This window comes from Octodon degus, unplaced genomic scaffold (genome assembly GCF_000260255.1).
Source record: "Octodon degus isolate 3935 unplaced genomic scaffold, OctDeg1.0 scaffold00483, whole genome shotgun sequence".
In the NCBI taxonomy this organism is placed as follows: Eukaryota; Metazoa; Chordata; class Mammalia; order Rodentia; family Octodontidae; genus Octodon; species Octodon degus.
In genome coordinates, this window is record NW_004525059.1 from 165,398 (window position 1) to 178,227 (window position 12,830).

The 12,830-nt window shown below is 35.2% G+C and overlaps 1 pseudogene; it reads left to right on the forward strand.

Moving 5' to 3' along the window:
• The window catches only part of LOC101576231, a 152,245-nt pseudogene that overhangs the window by 28,355 nt on the left and 111,060 nt on the right, over positions 1-12,830 (forward strand).

Genomic DNA, 12,830 nt, shown 5'->3' on the forward strand with positions numbered 1-12,830 from the left:
TATATATATAATAAAACATATTTCTGTACAGTCAATATTCAATGTTTGCATATTTAAATGTAGTAAGTTATTGAACATTTTTCTTTTTTCATTTATTTTATTGAGAAAAAATTGTAATGTGAAAGCTTCAAAACAGGTTGGTAGGACAGTTATAACAATTAATACATTGCATATTGTTGTCTTTGTAGTAGTCATTCATAGCACAAGATGCAGACATGATATCCTGTCCAAATACTATTAGTAGAGATCATTATTTTTATTAAATTAAGAAAAGTAGATATATATCTATCCTACTTTGTATACACAGATACAAAATTGTCCTTCATTTATATCATCTTTTTTGTTCAGTTTTGTCAGAAATGGATATTCCATTGCCATGCCAATATTGTAGGTGCATGAATTCAGAAAAATATTCCAATATAGGCCAGTACTCCACAATAGTAGTGGATTATCCACAGGACTGACAATGTCCGAATCTGATTACTTGAGCCTACCACACTTCAGCATATTAACATGGCTTCACTTTTCATACCTCGTTTCTACACTTTTCTACTGGATAGTTAAGACCAAGATAAAGCAAGACCTATATAACAATAAATATAACTTTTGTATTTGACATGGTCAGTCAAGTCCTCTCAGCACTTAGCCCAAAACCCTGCACCATACTTTTCAGATCTTTTGTCAATGTCAGCCATGTGGATGAGTCACGCCCATTGCTAGATCAACTTGCACTCTGAGAAAGGCTGAGAGAATGTTTTCTCTCCATATTTCTCTCTTTTGGCACACACTACATCATTGATCACATTCCTCTGTGTCCCCATAATATCCTTGATCAGAAAATTTGGGGCACAACTGAGTTACATGATGTTACAATACAGGTTCTCCTATGTTCTGAGACCTCATTGACCTTGAAAGGCTAGGACCAAAATGTTGGCTGTCCTTGCAGGCCTTCTTTTTATCTAATTTTTGGTCTGAAAACTTAGATCATTAACCCTCCAGAAGAGAAACTTATTATTGCCCTACAATATATGCAGGTAGGTTTAACCTCACTATCTGTCTGAATATCAAACATCTAAAGCATAAGATGGAACATCTTTTAAAATAACCTAACGTTATTTGAGATACAGTCTGGCCATAATTATTATGTCATGACAAGCAGTACATATTTAGAAGATCAAAATGAAAAAAATAAAATAAAATAAGACTAGGGGTTGAGGAGAGGGCTCAGTAGAATAAATGCTTCCCTGGCAAGCACAAGGGTCTGAGTTCAATCCCTGGTTCACTTATGAATATATCTTCAAGTGGAGTCCAATAAATATGAGCACTTCAAGTTCGTCATTGTTTATAGCTGAATAATATTCCATTGCATAAAAATACCACGTTTTTTCATCCATTCTTCAGGTGATGGGGATCTTGGTTGTTTCCAAGATTTGACCTTCACAAATTGTGATGATATAAACATAGGTATACATATATCACTATGATATGATGTTTTTAGGACCTCTGGGAAAATTCCCAATAGGGAGATAGCTAGTTTGAATGGGATTAACAGTCCTACTTTTTAAAGGAGTCTCCGCACTGCTTTCCATAATGGTTGCACCAGTCTACATTTCCACCAACAATGGAGAAGGGTTCCTTTTTCCGCACAGCCTCGCCAACATTTGTTTTAGTTGATTTTTTATAATAGAGAATCTTTATGGGGAGAGATGGTGTATCAGTGTTGTTTGAATATGCATTTCACAGATGGCTAGTGATGTGGATCAGTTTTTCATATATTTATTTGCTTCTTTAATTTCATCCTCTTAGAAGTGTATGTTCAACTTGGATGCCCATTTCTGGAAAATTGGACCTTTAAATTTTGGAGTGCTAATGTTTTATAATTCTTTATATATTCTAGAGAGCAGACCTTTGTCTGAGTGCTTATTTGTCAAGACTTTTTCCATATTTGTGGTTTGTCTTTTGACTTTGTTGGTAATTGCCTTTGATGTGCAAAAAATTCTCAATAAGAGGAGGTCCCAGTTGTTAATTGTTTAAAATGTTACCTGTGTGGTTTGATTGTTGTTCATCAACTCTTTGCCTACCCTTATGTCTTCAAGAATTCCTCCTATCATCCCTTCCAGGAGATTTAGTGTTTCTGCTTTAATGTTTAATCTTTAAGCCACTTTGACTTTAACTTACTGCATGGTGATAGACTTGTGTCAAGTTTTAGTTTTCAGCATTGAGAGAGCCAGTTTTTCCAGGACTATTTGTTAAAGAGGCTACATTTCTTCCAGTAAGCATGTTTGGCCCCTTTGCCAAAGATCACGTGGCTGATTGTTTTCATAGAAGCTTCTGCATCTTCTAATCTATTCCATTGATCCTCAGGTCTCATTCATTGCCAGTACCATGCTTTTTTTTATCACAGTAGCTTTGTAGTATAATTTCAAGTCAGCAATTGTTTTGCCTTCTGCCATCTTTTTGTTGTGCAGGATTGACACTGCTATTCTAGGTCTTTTCTGGTTCCAAATAAATTTCAGGAGCGATTTCTCTAGGTCTGGGAAGTTATGTTGTGGGTAGTTTGACAGGGATTGCATTAAATCTGTACAGGAAATTTGGGAGTATAGCCATCTTCACAATGTTGGTTTTTCTTATCCAGGAGTAGGGAATATCTTTCCATTTTCTGAAGTCCACTAGGATCTCTTTTTTCAGACTACAGTAGTTTTCCTTGAAAAGATCTTTGACTTCTTTAGTCAGATGAATTCCAAGGCATTTCATTTTCTGTGGTACTACTGTGAAAGGTATTGTTTCTCTAATTTACCTCTCAGTGTGTTTGCTTTCTATGCAGAGGAATGCTATTGAATTTTGGGTATTGTCTTTGTATCTGCTTTGCTACTGAATTTGTGTATCAGTTCTAGTAGCCTCTTGGTGGAGTTTTTTGGGTTTTCCAAGTAAAGTATCACGTCATCTGAAAATAATGATAATTTAACTTCTTCTTTACCTATTCTTATTCCTTTTATTTCTCTCTCTTGTCTAATGGCTCTAGGTAATGATTCCAGAACTATATTGAATAGGAGGGTTGGTAGAGGACATCCTTGTCTTGTACCAGAACTGAGAGCAAAACATTTCAATTTTTAAATTATATTAGCTGTTCGGTTGTCATAGGTGTCTTTTATCAGATTCAAGTAAAGGCCATCTATTCCAATTTTCTGTAGGACTTTGAACATGAATGAGTGTTGGACTTTGTCAAAAGCCTTTTCTGTATCAATGGAGATGATCACATGGTTTCTAGATTACGGTCTATTAATATGGTGTATTACATTTAAAGATTTATGAATGTTGAACCATCCTTGCATCTCTAGGATGAATCCTACCTGTTCGTGGTGTATAATCTTCTTATATAATTTACTGTATTCTAATTGCCAAGATTTTATTGAGATTTTTGCATCCATATTCATGAGGTAGATTGGTCTGTAGTTCTGTTTTTTAATTGCGTTTTCACTGGTTTTTGTATCAGTATAATATCTGCCTTCAGTAATGGTTTTGGGAGGATTGCTTCCTTTTCAATTTCATGGAAGAGGTTGAGGAGTATAGGTACTACATCTTCTGTAAATTTCTTGTAGATTTTAACTCTGAATCCATCAGGTCTTGGACTTTTCATTGTCCGTAGTTTTTTGGTTTTTTTTTTTTTTTTTCAAAACTGGGGATTGAACTCGGCCTTGCACTTGCCAGGCAAGCGCTTATTCCACTGAGTCATCTCCCTAGCCCCGTAAGTTTTTTTTTTTTTTTATTACATTTTACATTTCATTGGCTACTATTGGGTTATTGAGAGTTGTTATATCTTATTGATTCAGTTTTGGTAATTGATACCTTTTTAGGAATCTGTGAAAGACATTTCTTTTGTGTCTTCTGTTCTGTGAGAGTAAAGATTCTCAAAGTATCTATTGATAATCATCTGAAATTCCACTGGATCTGTAGTGATTATACCCTTTTCAATCCTTATTGCTTGTATTTGAATTTTTTTTTCCTGTTTTTGATGAGTTTAGCCAAGGGCTTATCAATTTTATTTAATCTTTCAAAGAACAAGCATTTGTATTCGTTAATTCTTTGAACTGTTTTATTTGTCTCAATTGAATTAGTTTCTGCTCTAATTTTTACAATTTCTTCCTGTCTTTGGGCTCTGGGTTTGTTTTGCTCTTCCTTTTCTAGATGTTGAGGGTACAGCATTTGGGTGTTTATTTGTTCCCATTCTGTTTTCCTAATGTGGGCGTTGACAACTATAAATTACCCTCTGAGGACTGGTTTCATCGCATTCCATTAATTCCAATAAGTTGTGTTTGAATTTTCATTGAATTGTAGATATTGTTGAATTTTTTTATTTAATTTCATCTCTGACCCATTTTGCTGAGTAGAGTGTTGTTTAATTTTCATGTATTTATCTGGTTTTTCTGTTTTCTTGCCTCATTCATTTCCAGTTTCATTGCACTGTGGTCATATAATATGCATGGAATGATTTCTGTTTTCTTGCATATACTTAAACATGACCAATGAACCGGTATGTGGTCTATTTCAGAAAATTACCCATGTACAGCTGAAAAAAATGTATATTGAACTGCGGTTGGGTGGAACACTGTATATGTCCACTAAAAACATTTGTTTCAAGCTCTGGTTCAGTTCTGCTACTTCTTTGCTAATTTTTAGTCTAGTTGGCCCATCGTTTTGGATAAGATGATATTAAGGTCTCCTGTTGAGATTTTAGTATTGGATATTAGATTTTTCATATCGATTAAGGTTTGTCTTATATAGTTAGGTGCTCCCTTGTTTTGTGTTTATGCATTAATGAGTGTTATATCTTTCTCTTGAAGTTCTCCCCTTACCAGTATATTGTGGTCTTATTTATTTCCTTTGATCATTCTTGGTTTGATGTTGAGACTGATTGAGAAGAGCATTGCTATCTCTGCTGTTTTCTGAGGTGCTGGGACATGTAGTATTTGCATCATTTGACTTTTAGCCTATGAGTATTTTATGAGTTGAATGTTTTTTATGTACCACAGATTGTTGAATTTTGTTTCCTAATCCACTGAGCCAGTGTATTTTTCTAATTGATGAATTGAGTCCTTTTACACTGATGGTTATAATTGAGATGTACTGACTTACTCTTCACATGGTATTTACCTACACATGGTATTTGTTTGCCCTATTAATGGTTTACTTCTGTTTTCATTCATGGAGTTCTGATTATTTTGGTTGTGCTGTAGAACTTCTTTTAATAATCAGTGTAGGGTTGGCTTTGTCATCATGAAACTCTTTAGTTCTTCTTTGTCATGGACGTATTTTACTTCTCCATCAAACTTGAAAGAATGTTTTTCAGGGTATATTACTCTGGGCTCCAATTTGCTTTCAATTTGCTACCATGTCATCTCAGCTAGTGAAAAGGTAAAAAAAGATCTCTCAAAACCAACTAGGATGCAGGAAAAAGTAATTCACCACCTAGAAGACTATGCAAAGATGAATAACATGGAACTAATAGGCATCAATGAGAAAGAAGGAGTCAATACAAATGATATAAAAAGAATATGGACAGAAGTAATAGCAGAAAATTTCCCAAATATGAGGAAACAATCTGATATTCAGGTAACCAAATTATACAGAATGCCAAAAAACCTCGACCCAATTAAAAATAAACAGAGACATATAATAGTCAAGGTCCCAGAAATCTAGCACAAAAACAATACACTGAAAGCCACTATCTTTAATATCTGAAATCCGAAACTCTATCTTTATTCTCATTCAAACAATTTTGCAAGCGTGTGATTGAAATTTTGAGTTCCTCTATATCTTTTTGCCTCTGCTTCATGTGATCTATTTCTTTCCTTTATTGCTCATTCAAGGAATCCATCGCTTTTCTAATCTCTTCTATTTTTTTATCAGTGTCTTCTTGATAAGTAGTTAATTCTTTTACTTCAGAGTTCTTTTCTGATCTGATTTCCTCATTTGATTCATTTCAGATGGTCTTAATTCAGATATTTCTTTTTTCATTTCAGAGATTAATTTTAATTGTAATTCATATATATATATATATATATATATATATATATATATTTACTGTTGTTTCTTTACTTCAGAAGCTATTAATTCAGACATTTCAGCTGTGCTAGTGTCATCTGCACTCATTTTGTGTGAGTTTGGGACCTCAGATTGCATTTTGCTCCTTCTCTTTGTCATTTTGTATAGCAATGTCCACTGACTTTTGGTGTAGGGCTTTGGTGCAGTTATAACCTTAGCAACTACCAAAATTCAGGTTCCAATGTACTAACTTCTAGTTCATCCAGTTGTACCTGGCTTGAGTCTTTCTACTGTGTTCAGCTCCTTCCTGCTGCTGCCCTTGTAGGTGAGCCTGCTGTGCTCCTCTGAAAAGATGTTCATCTCGTGGATTAGCTGCATGGGTTAGCTTGTGGATTAGCTCCTAGTCTCACTGAAGGGACTTCCACTGCAGAGTTTCACCCCAGGCCTGATACTAGGCCACAGGCCTGGGCTGGGTCTGGAAGGGTATGAGGGGGGCAGTAGGAGAGCACAGATACTCTCCCACACACTGGGCTTTGGCAGGTCTGGAGGGCTGCCAAGAACATGGTGGAAGTTCTTACTTGCAGGGCAGGTTTGGACTTGCCCTAGAGGGGTGGGGGAGGTCCAGAGAATGCAGGGAAAGGTCTCTCTCACTTGGAGATCTTAGTCTTGGTCTGTCGGGCACAAGAACAGTGCAGAAACTCTCCCACACACTCGCAGGGCCTGGGGATGGGACCATGGTCCACTTTTTAAACCATATTCTCTAAGTCTATAACCTGAACCAAGAATGTCAATCTGACTGTATTCTGTATTCTCACTCATAAAGGAAACCACAGTGCTCAGTAATCCTCAGTGTTGTCCATAATTTCTTACATCTGTTGGCCTTTGACCCTAACTTTAAGAGAGAAAATTATCAGAAGACATTTAGAATATTGAGTAAATGAGTCTCTAACAGAGAATTATAGGAAGTTAAGGTGAAATTAGAAATAGATTTATGATAAGCAGCCAGAAACACATAGCATTTTCCTTGATTAAAATAAAATTAACCATTTTCCTTCCACACCACGAGTAGGCACCACAGAAGCTGTATGTTCTCATGTGTTAAACACCTAGTAGGAAATTTTAGTCTTTCTTACACCTCATTGACCAAGTTTGCACTTTAGACTACTGAGCTAACTTGCTGGCCCCTCACAATGATATCTTGCTTGATTTGGTCAGAGTGTGTCTTTTCCCTTCAAGACTAGAAGTATCTGTGTGTCTCTGTCTCTTTTAGAGTTAAAATACAGATTCCAATATTGAGAATCATTTTATTGTTTTTAAGATTTAGGATATTTGCTGCTGAAGTGAACACTTTTTAAAATTTTTCCCATGGTCTCTGTGGTTTCTGGGGAACTAGGTTAAAAGCTGGCATGGTATGTAGTTCAGGGGATTGAACTTTGTCCCCTGTGGTTTCCTAAGCCTGCCTAAGCAGACACTATAGGCCCCTAAACCATCTCGTCAGCCCAAGGTGCTAATTCTTAATGATTGGGCACTAGTAAAATTTATTTTTCTTCTGAAAACTGCCTACACATCCTTCAGGCTAGGTCAGTTAAAGATCAGTTTCCCTTAAGTGATAATAGCTGATAAACCTGAGGTCAGCATTCAGCCTCTGTAAAATCATCACTCTGCTCAGATGACTCAGTCACAATCTTAGTAATTATCTCCTTATTATTAAGCATCAGTCATGCCCCTCAGGTAAACAAAATTTATTTACTTTATTAAACATATAAAGGAAATGATAACACAAATGAACATATACATTGGGCAGAGTGGCACACAAACATAATCCCAGATTTCTAGGATGCTTGGGCAGGAGATTTGCAAGTTTAAGCTTAACTTGGGAAATTTAGTGAGTTAGTTTCAAAATTAAGCATAAATACCTAAAATATCCCAAGGCTGTCACTCTGTGTGAAGGTGCTGAGTTTTATCTTTGGTGTCACAAAAATAAAAAAAATAGCAACAAGCAATGTAAAACATTGTTATCATTTCAAATAAAAATGTAGATAGCTCTGGCCCAAATTCTATTTTCTCTCACATGGCAACATCTATGGAAATATTACACTATGAAGATTTCACTTCTTACCAATATTGCCACCTTGTGTAGACATTGAAATGCTATTAACATATTACTTAATATGTAATGTGTAAATTTATTATTTACAATTAATTGTCAAATTTAAAAAATATGAAACTATGAATGATAAAACTATTTTTTTTCTTAAATTTTATTATCTTTGTAATTTACTACTTGCTTATTCTATGATAACTACAGCTGCCTACTAACAAACTTCCTCTTTCTGGTGCAGTTGATCAGACTGTGAGGTAGGTCGGCCTCAAAGGGAGATGTGTCAGAGAAAAAGATTAATTAATCTCCACTGAAGGAGCTCAAGTATAAACTAAAAGCTTTTAACATAGAGAGTATTTGAGAGAGTGTTAAATTTTATCCTAATATCTGTGATAGAGTCCTCAGTAATTTTCTGAAGTCACTCACTAACACTCTTAATCCACTATACCTGTGTCCATAGAAGAGGAGGCTTAGTAACAGACACAGGGAAGTTGACAATGTGGCAACAGAGGCAAAGATTGAAGTGAGCTATCCCCAAGCCAGGACACAGGACACAAGGATATCAAACATCAGCGGAAGGAAAAGTGACACAAAAAAGAATCCTTCCCAGAGCAATATGGAACCAATTCATTGCAGAATGAGATGCCCAGAAAATGAAAGTAATATGAAACAGATTTAATTATAATATTACAAAAGCAGAACTGTCAAAACAGCCAGTTAGTTGCTTGATAGGAATAAGCTCAAGCTGATGTTCTCTGCCTAGGGTCTTTGCCTTGTTTATACTTACAGGGGTAAGCTGATTCCTGAATATAATGACTTCATGCATTTGTATAATCTAGGCCAATCAGGATCTTAGCCTTTGTTTCTGGGGCTAGTCAGGGTTTACAGCATCTAACAGGCACACATCACGTGCATGCAAGAGAGTAACTTCCCTAAGTACACAATGTACTGTGAGCATGTAATCGCCTTTACCATCTGCATCACATTAGCCACCCAGTTCATGCCCTATGCAGGCTACCTTCCCTAAACTGTTCTGTAATATTAACATTCTAGTTCAGAACTTTCTGGCAATTTTCACAATTATTTCTTATGAACGTTATAATCTCATACAAAATGAACAGAATTAATTACAACTTGGATAATGACTTATGTTTTATCATTTACATTCATTTGTTAAAGAAGACAAAAGTTACTTTTGCCTCGCCATATAAAGGAGTAAATTTTTCAAAATGCTCACAATACAGTTGCTTTTACATAGAGTCTACATGCTTTCTTAACCCTGACTCTTGGCTAAACATTGTTTCCTGTGTGTAGTGAACCCCCACGCTGGGCACTGTGTCCAGATACGGTGCTCATGCTCAGTGTTCTCTTCTCATGGTGATCAGCAGGACCCTCCCTAGAATTTATCCTTTTCTTATGCATCAAAGTAGCATGGCAGGGTTCAGAGATTCAGTTATGTGGAAAAGGTTTTGTAAAGAGAAAATGTAAAAGGAAAGAGGCGGATACTAGGGAAAAATATATATGGAATGTTCTGGATGAATTGAATCCCATTTCTCATGTACCCTCTTGAGAAGTGTCTCCTTGCTGTGAACTTTGCCACCTTTGTGTACCAAATATTCTTGAATTGGCTTTCTGCCATTTATAATGAGAATTGATACTTATAGATCCAGAACTGTATATTACATGTAGTATCTGTGTTTTAACAAATGCCTCAGATAAATTCACATTATATTGTATCTCAAAACTCAGGAAAGAATTTTAAGATAAATGTTTACAACCCAGAGGGAGATAGAACATGCTAATTTTCAGCCCATGGATAATGCTCATTGAAGGTAAAGGCCCATCTCTTGATGCCCTTTGTATTATGCTCAAGCAATGATATGTTAATTGTTCATGATTAAGTAAGGGGCTGCTTTGAGGAAATAATTGGGCATATTTTATCTATATTTTGGAAGCCTAGCTGAATTGAGCAGATAATTCAATATTTAAAATTTTGTGATTAATTAATTGCAAGTGGCACAGGAGAAATAAGTACAATATGATGCCTACTTTATATTTTTCTATGCATTCTTAAAAGACCAAAGAAAATCTGAAAAAATACATTAAAATGATGTCACTTCATCACAATCATAAGAAATTATTGGCAAATACTCAGTTAATGTTGTAACAATACAACTAGAGCAGATCTTATCCAGATATCCCAGCATCCTCTAAAATAGGACTTTCAAAAGTTGTGGTGATATTTCATTCAAATCAAGAATTTAATCTATCTGCAGTGAAGTTGGAAATGCATCATTTAATATGACCAATAAATAAAAGGAGAAAAATAATTAGCAGACAAGTTTGAATACATAATTGAGACTGTGATTAACACTTGCACTACTGGCAACCCTCAGGTTTTTTTTTTTTCTCTCTATAGTGATGATAAATGCGCTGGTGGACACAAGTGTAAGCCAAAAGGTGCAAAGAAGGAAACAAGGATGCATCCATTGACATTCAGGGAGTGCTCAGTACAGAAGCAGAGAACCTGGTCACTATTACACTTGTCCAGCAATATTGATATCTATTTATTAATGACATCACTGATGGTTTCACTAACTTTCATTTTATGTGGTAGTAATAAGTTATATTAGATTTACAATTTGTCTCCATCTGACTTTCTATATTCATGTAAAAGATATTTTCATTTCTTCTTTTTATCATCAGTTTTTCTAATCATGACATAGATAAAATGTTCTTATAAACTCTTCAGAATATCAGACTTCATATTATTATTATTATTATTACTATTATTATTATTATTGTCATTTTGCTTTTAGTACACGGTCTACAGGATCTTACTACATAAATTGGACTTGTAGTGATTCTCCTGTTTTCAGCCTCCCGAACGCTTGGATTACAGGTGTGTGTCACCAGGCCCAGGCTCAATAGTTATCTCAATGTACCTCAGGGGGGGCATCATGATACACCAGGGATTGAGCCCTGGTCCCTGCGTTTGGTTAAGGAGATGCTTTAATCTTCTGATCTCTCTGGCCTACCCTGTCAGACTTCATTTTAATATATCAAGGTCAGAAAAATATATGTAAACATGGTATTGTCTCCCTAGCGTAAGGACCTGAAAGAGTAAGTAAAATCTGAAAGGTACAAAAGATACTATGAAAGAGAAAAGAACTTCTCAAATGTAAGGGACAAGTGGGATAAGGGAAAAGAGAAAAGAAAAATGGAAAGAAGGGAAAATATATAACTTGGATAATTGTACTGCTGATTTGTATTGGTCTACTGAAAGGAACAGTTAATGCTTATGTTTTCTTCTTTCTAATCTTTTATAACATTTTTACCAATCCTGCATGCTTATATATGGAAATCTGAACAACTAATTTGAAGACAATAACATGCAATATAATTACCATTGTTGAATTCCTATCATTTTGTTTAGTGAAATTCTATATTGTGTCTAACATTTTTCTCTTTAAAAAAAGAAAAGAGAAAAACATATGAGCATGTTTAACTACAATGTGTATGATAATTAAGAAAGCACCGTAATACTCATTAGGTTTGTCCTACATAATCCTAAGATGTTAATTGAAAAACAAAACATCGATGAATATATATTTTCTGTTGAAAAAAAATGGTCCATGTTGGAATTCTTCTTTCCATATACTATTGTAGACCAAATCCTTATTTATACTCATATACCACTAAAAGTTCTGAACCCAAAGTTGAAATTGCTTGCTGATCATCCTTATTAATGACTTTGTGTATCATTGAAATATTACTTTCTTTGAGCAAAACAATATCTCAAAAATGAGAGATAAGGAAAGAGAGAGAGAGCGAGAGAGATTGTTCAAGGTCTCAATCCCTTTTAATGTAGCTTCTAAGTTTTATTTGTGCGTAGACAATATGAATCACTTGACAATTTTTCTTTTCTGTGTTTAGGATGGGGTGTACAGGTTCTCACTATGTAGATCGGACTCATAGTAATTCTCCTGTTTTCAGCCACCCAAGTGCTAGGATTATACGCTAGCACCACCATGCCCAGTCTCAATCACCATCACAGCATGTCCTGCAGGCAGGGCCAGCATGGCATGCCAGGGATTGTACCCTGGCCCTTGATCTCTACCTAAGCTGGTGCTTTAGTCTGCTTAGCTATATGGCTGGCCCTCATTTCACAATTAACCTAGTTTATCCCTCAGTTTCAAATTGTTTAGTGGCTAACTTTTTCATGTATAAATGGAAATAATTATGAATGCAGATGTATGTATAAATTTTGAAATTATTGAATAACTATGTTGTTATTATATGGATATTAAAAGATACCTGTAATAGTGTCATAGACAAGCATAATTTTTTCTACATTAAGTTAAACTGAGTAAATAAATACAGAGCTTACAAAATGAGGTCAAATGTTGCAAACTACCATGCAGACTGATGGAATAATATGTCTTAAAAGTAGACTTATATCTACACCTATCCTATCTGTCTATTCCTGGGATTCAACTATGCAAAACCAACCAACTTGCATATCCCTTCTAAATTTGTCTTTAGACCATTACACATGAAGTATTCATTCTCACTCTGTTTATTCCTCCTCACACACCAAATCCCCAGGAAAAGTAAATTTTTATGATAGTGACGATCACTGCCCATTTCCAGGTCTAGACACTCACATTTTTGCTTCTCCTTCTTT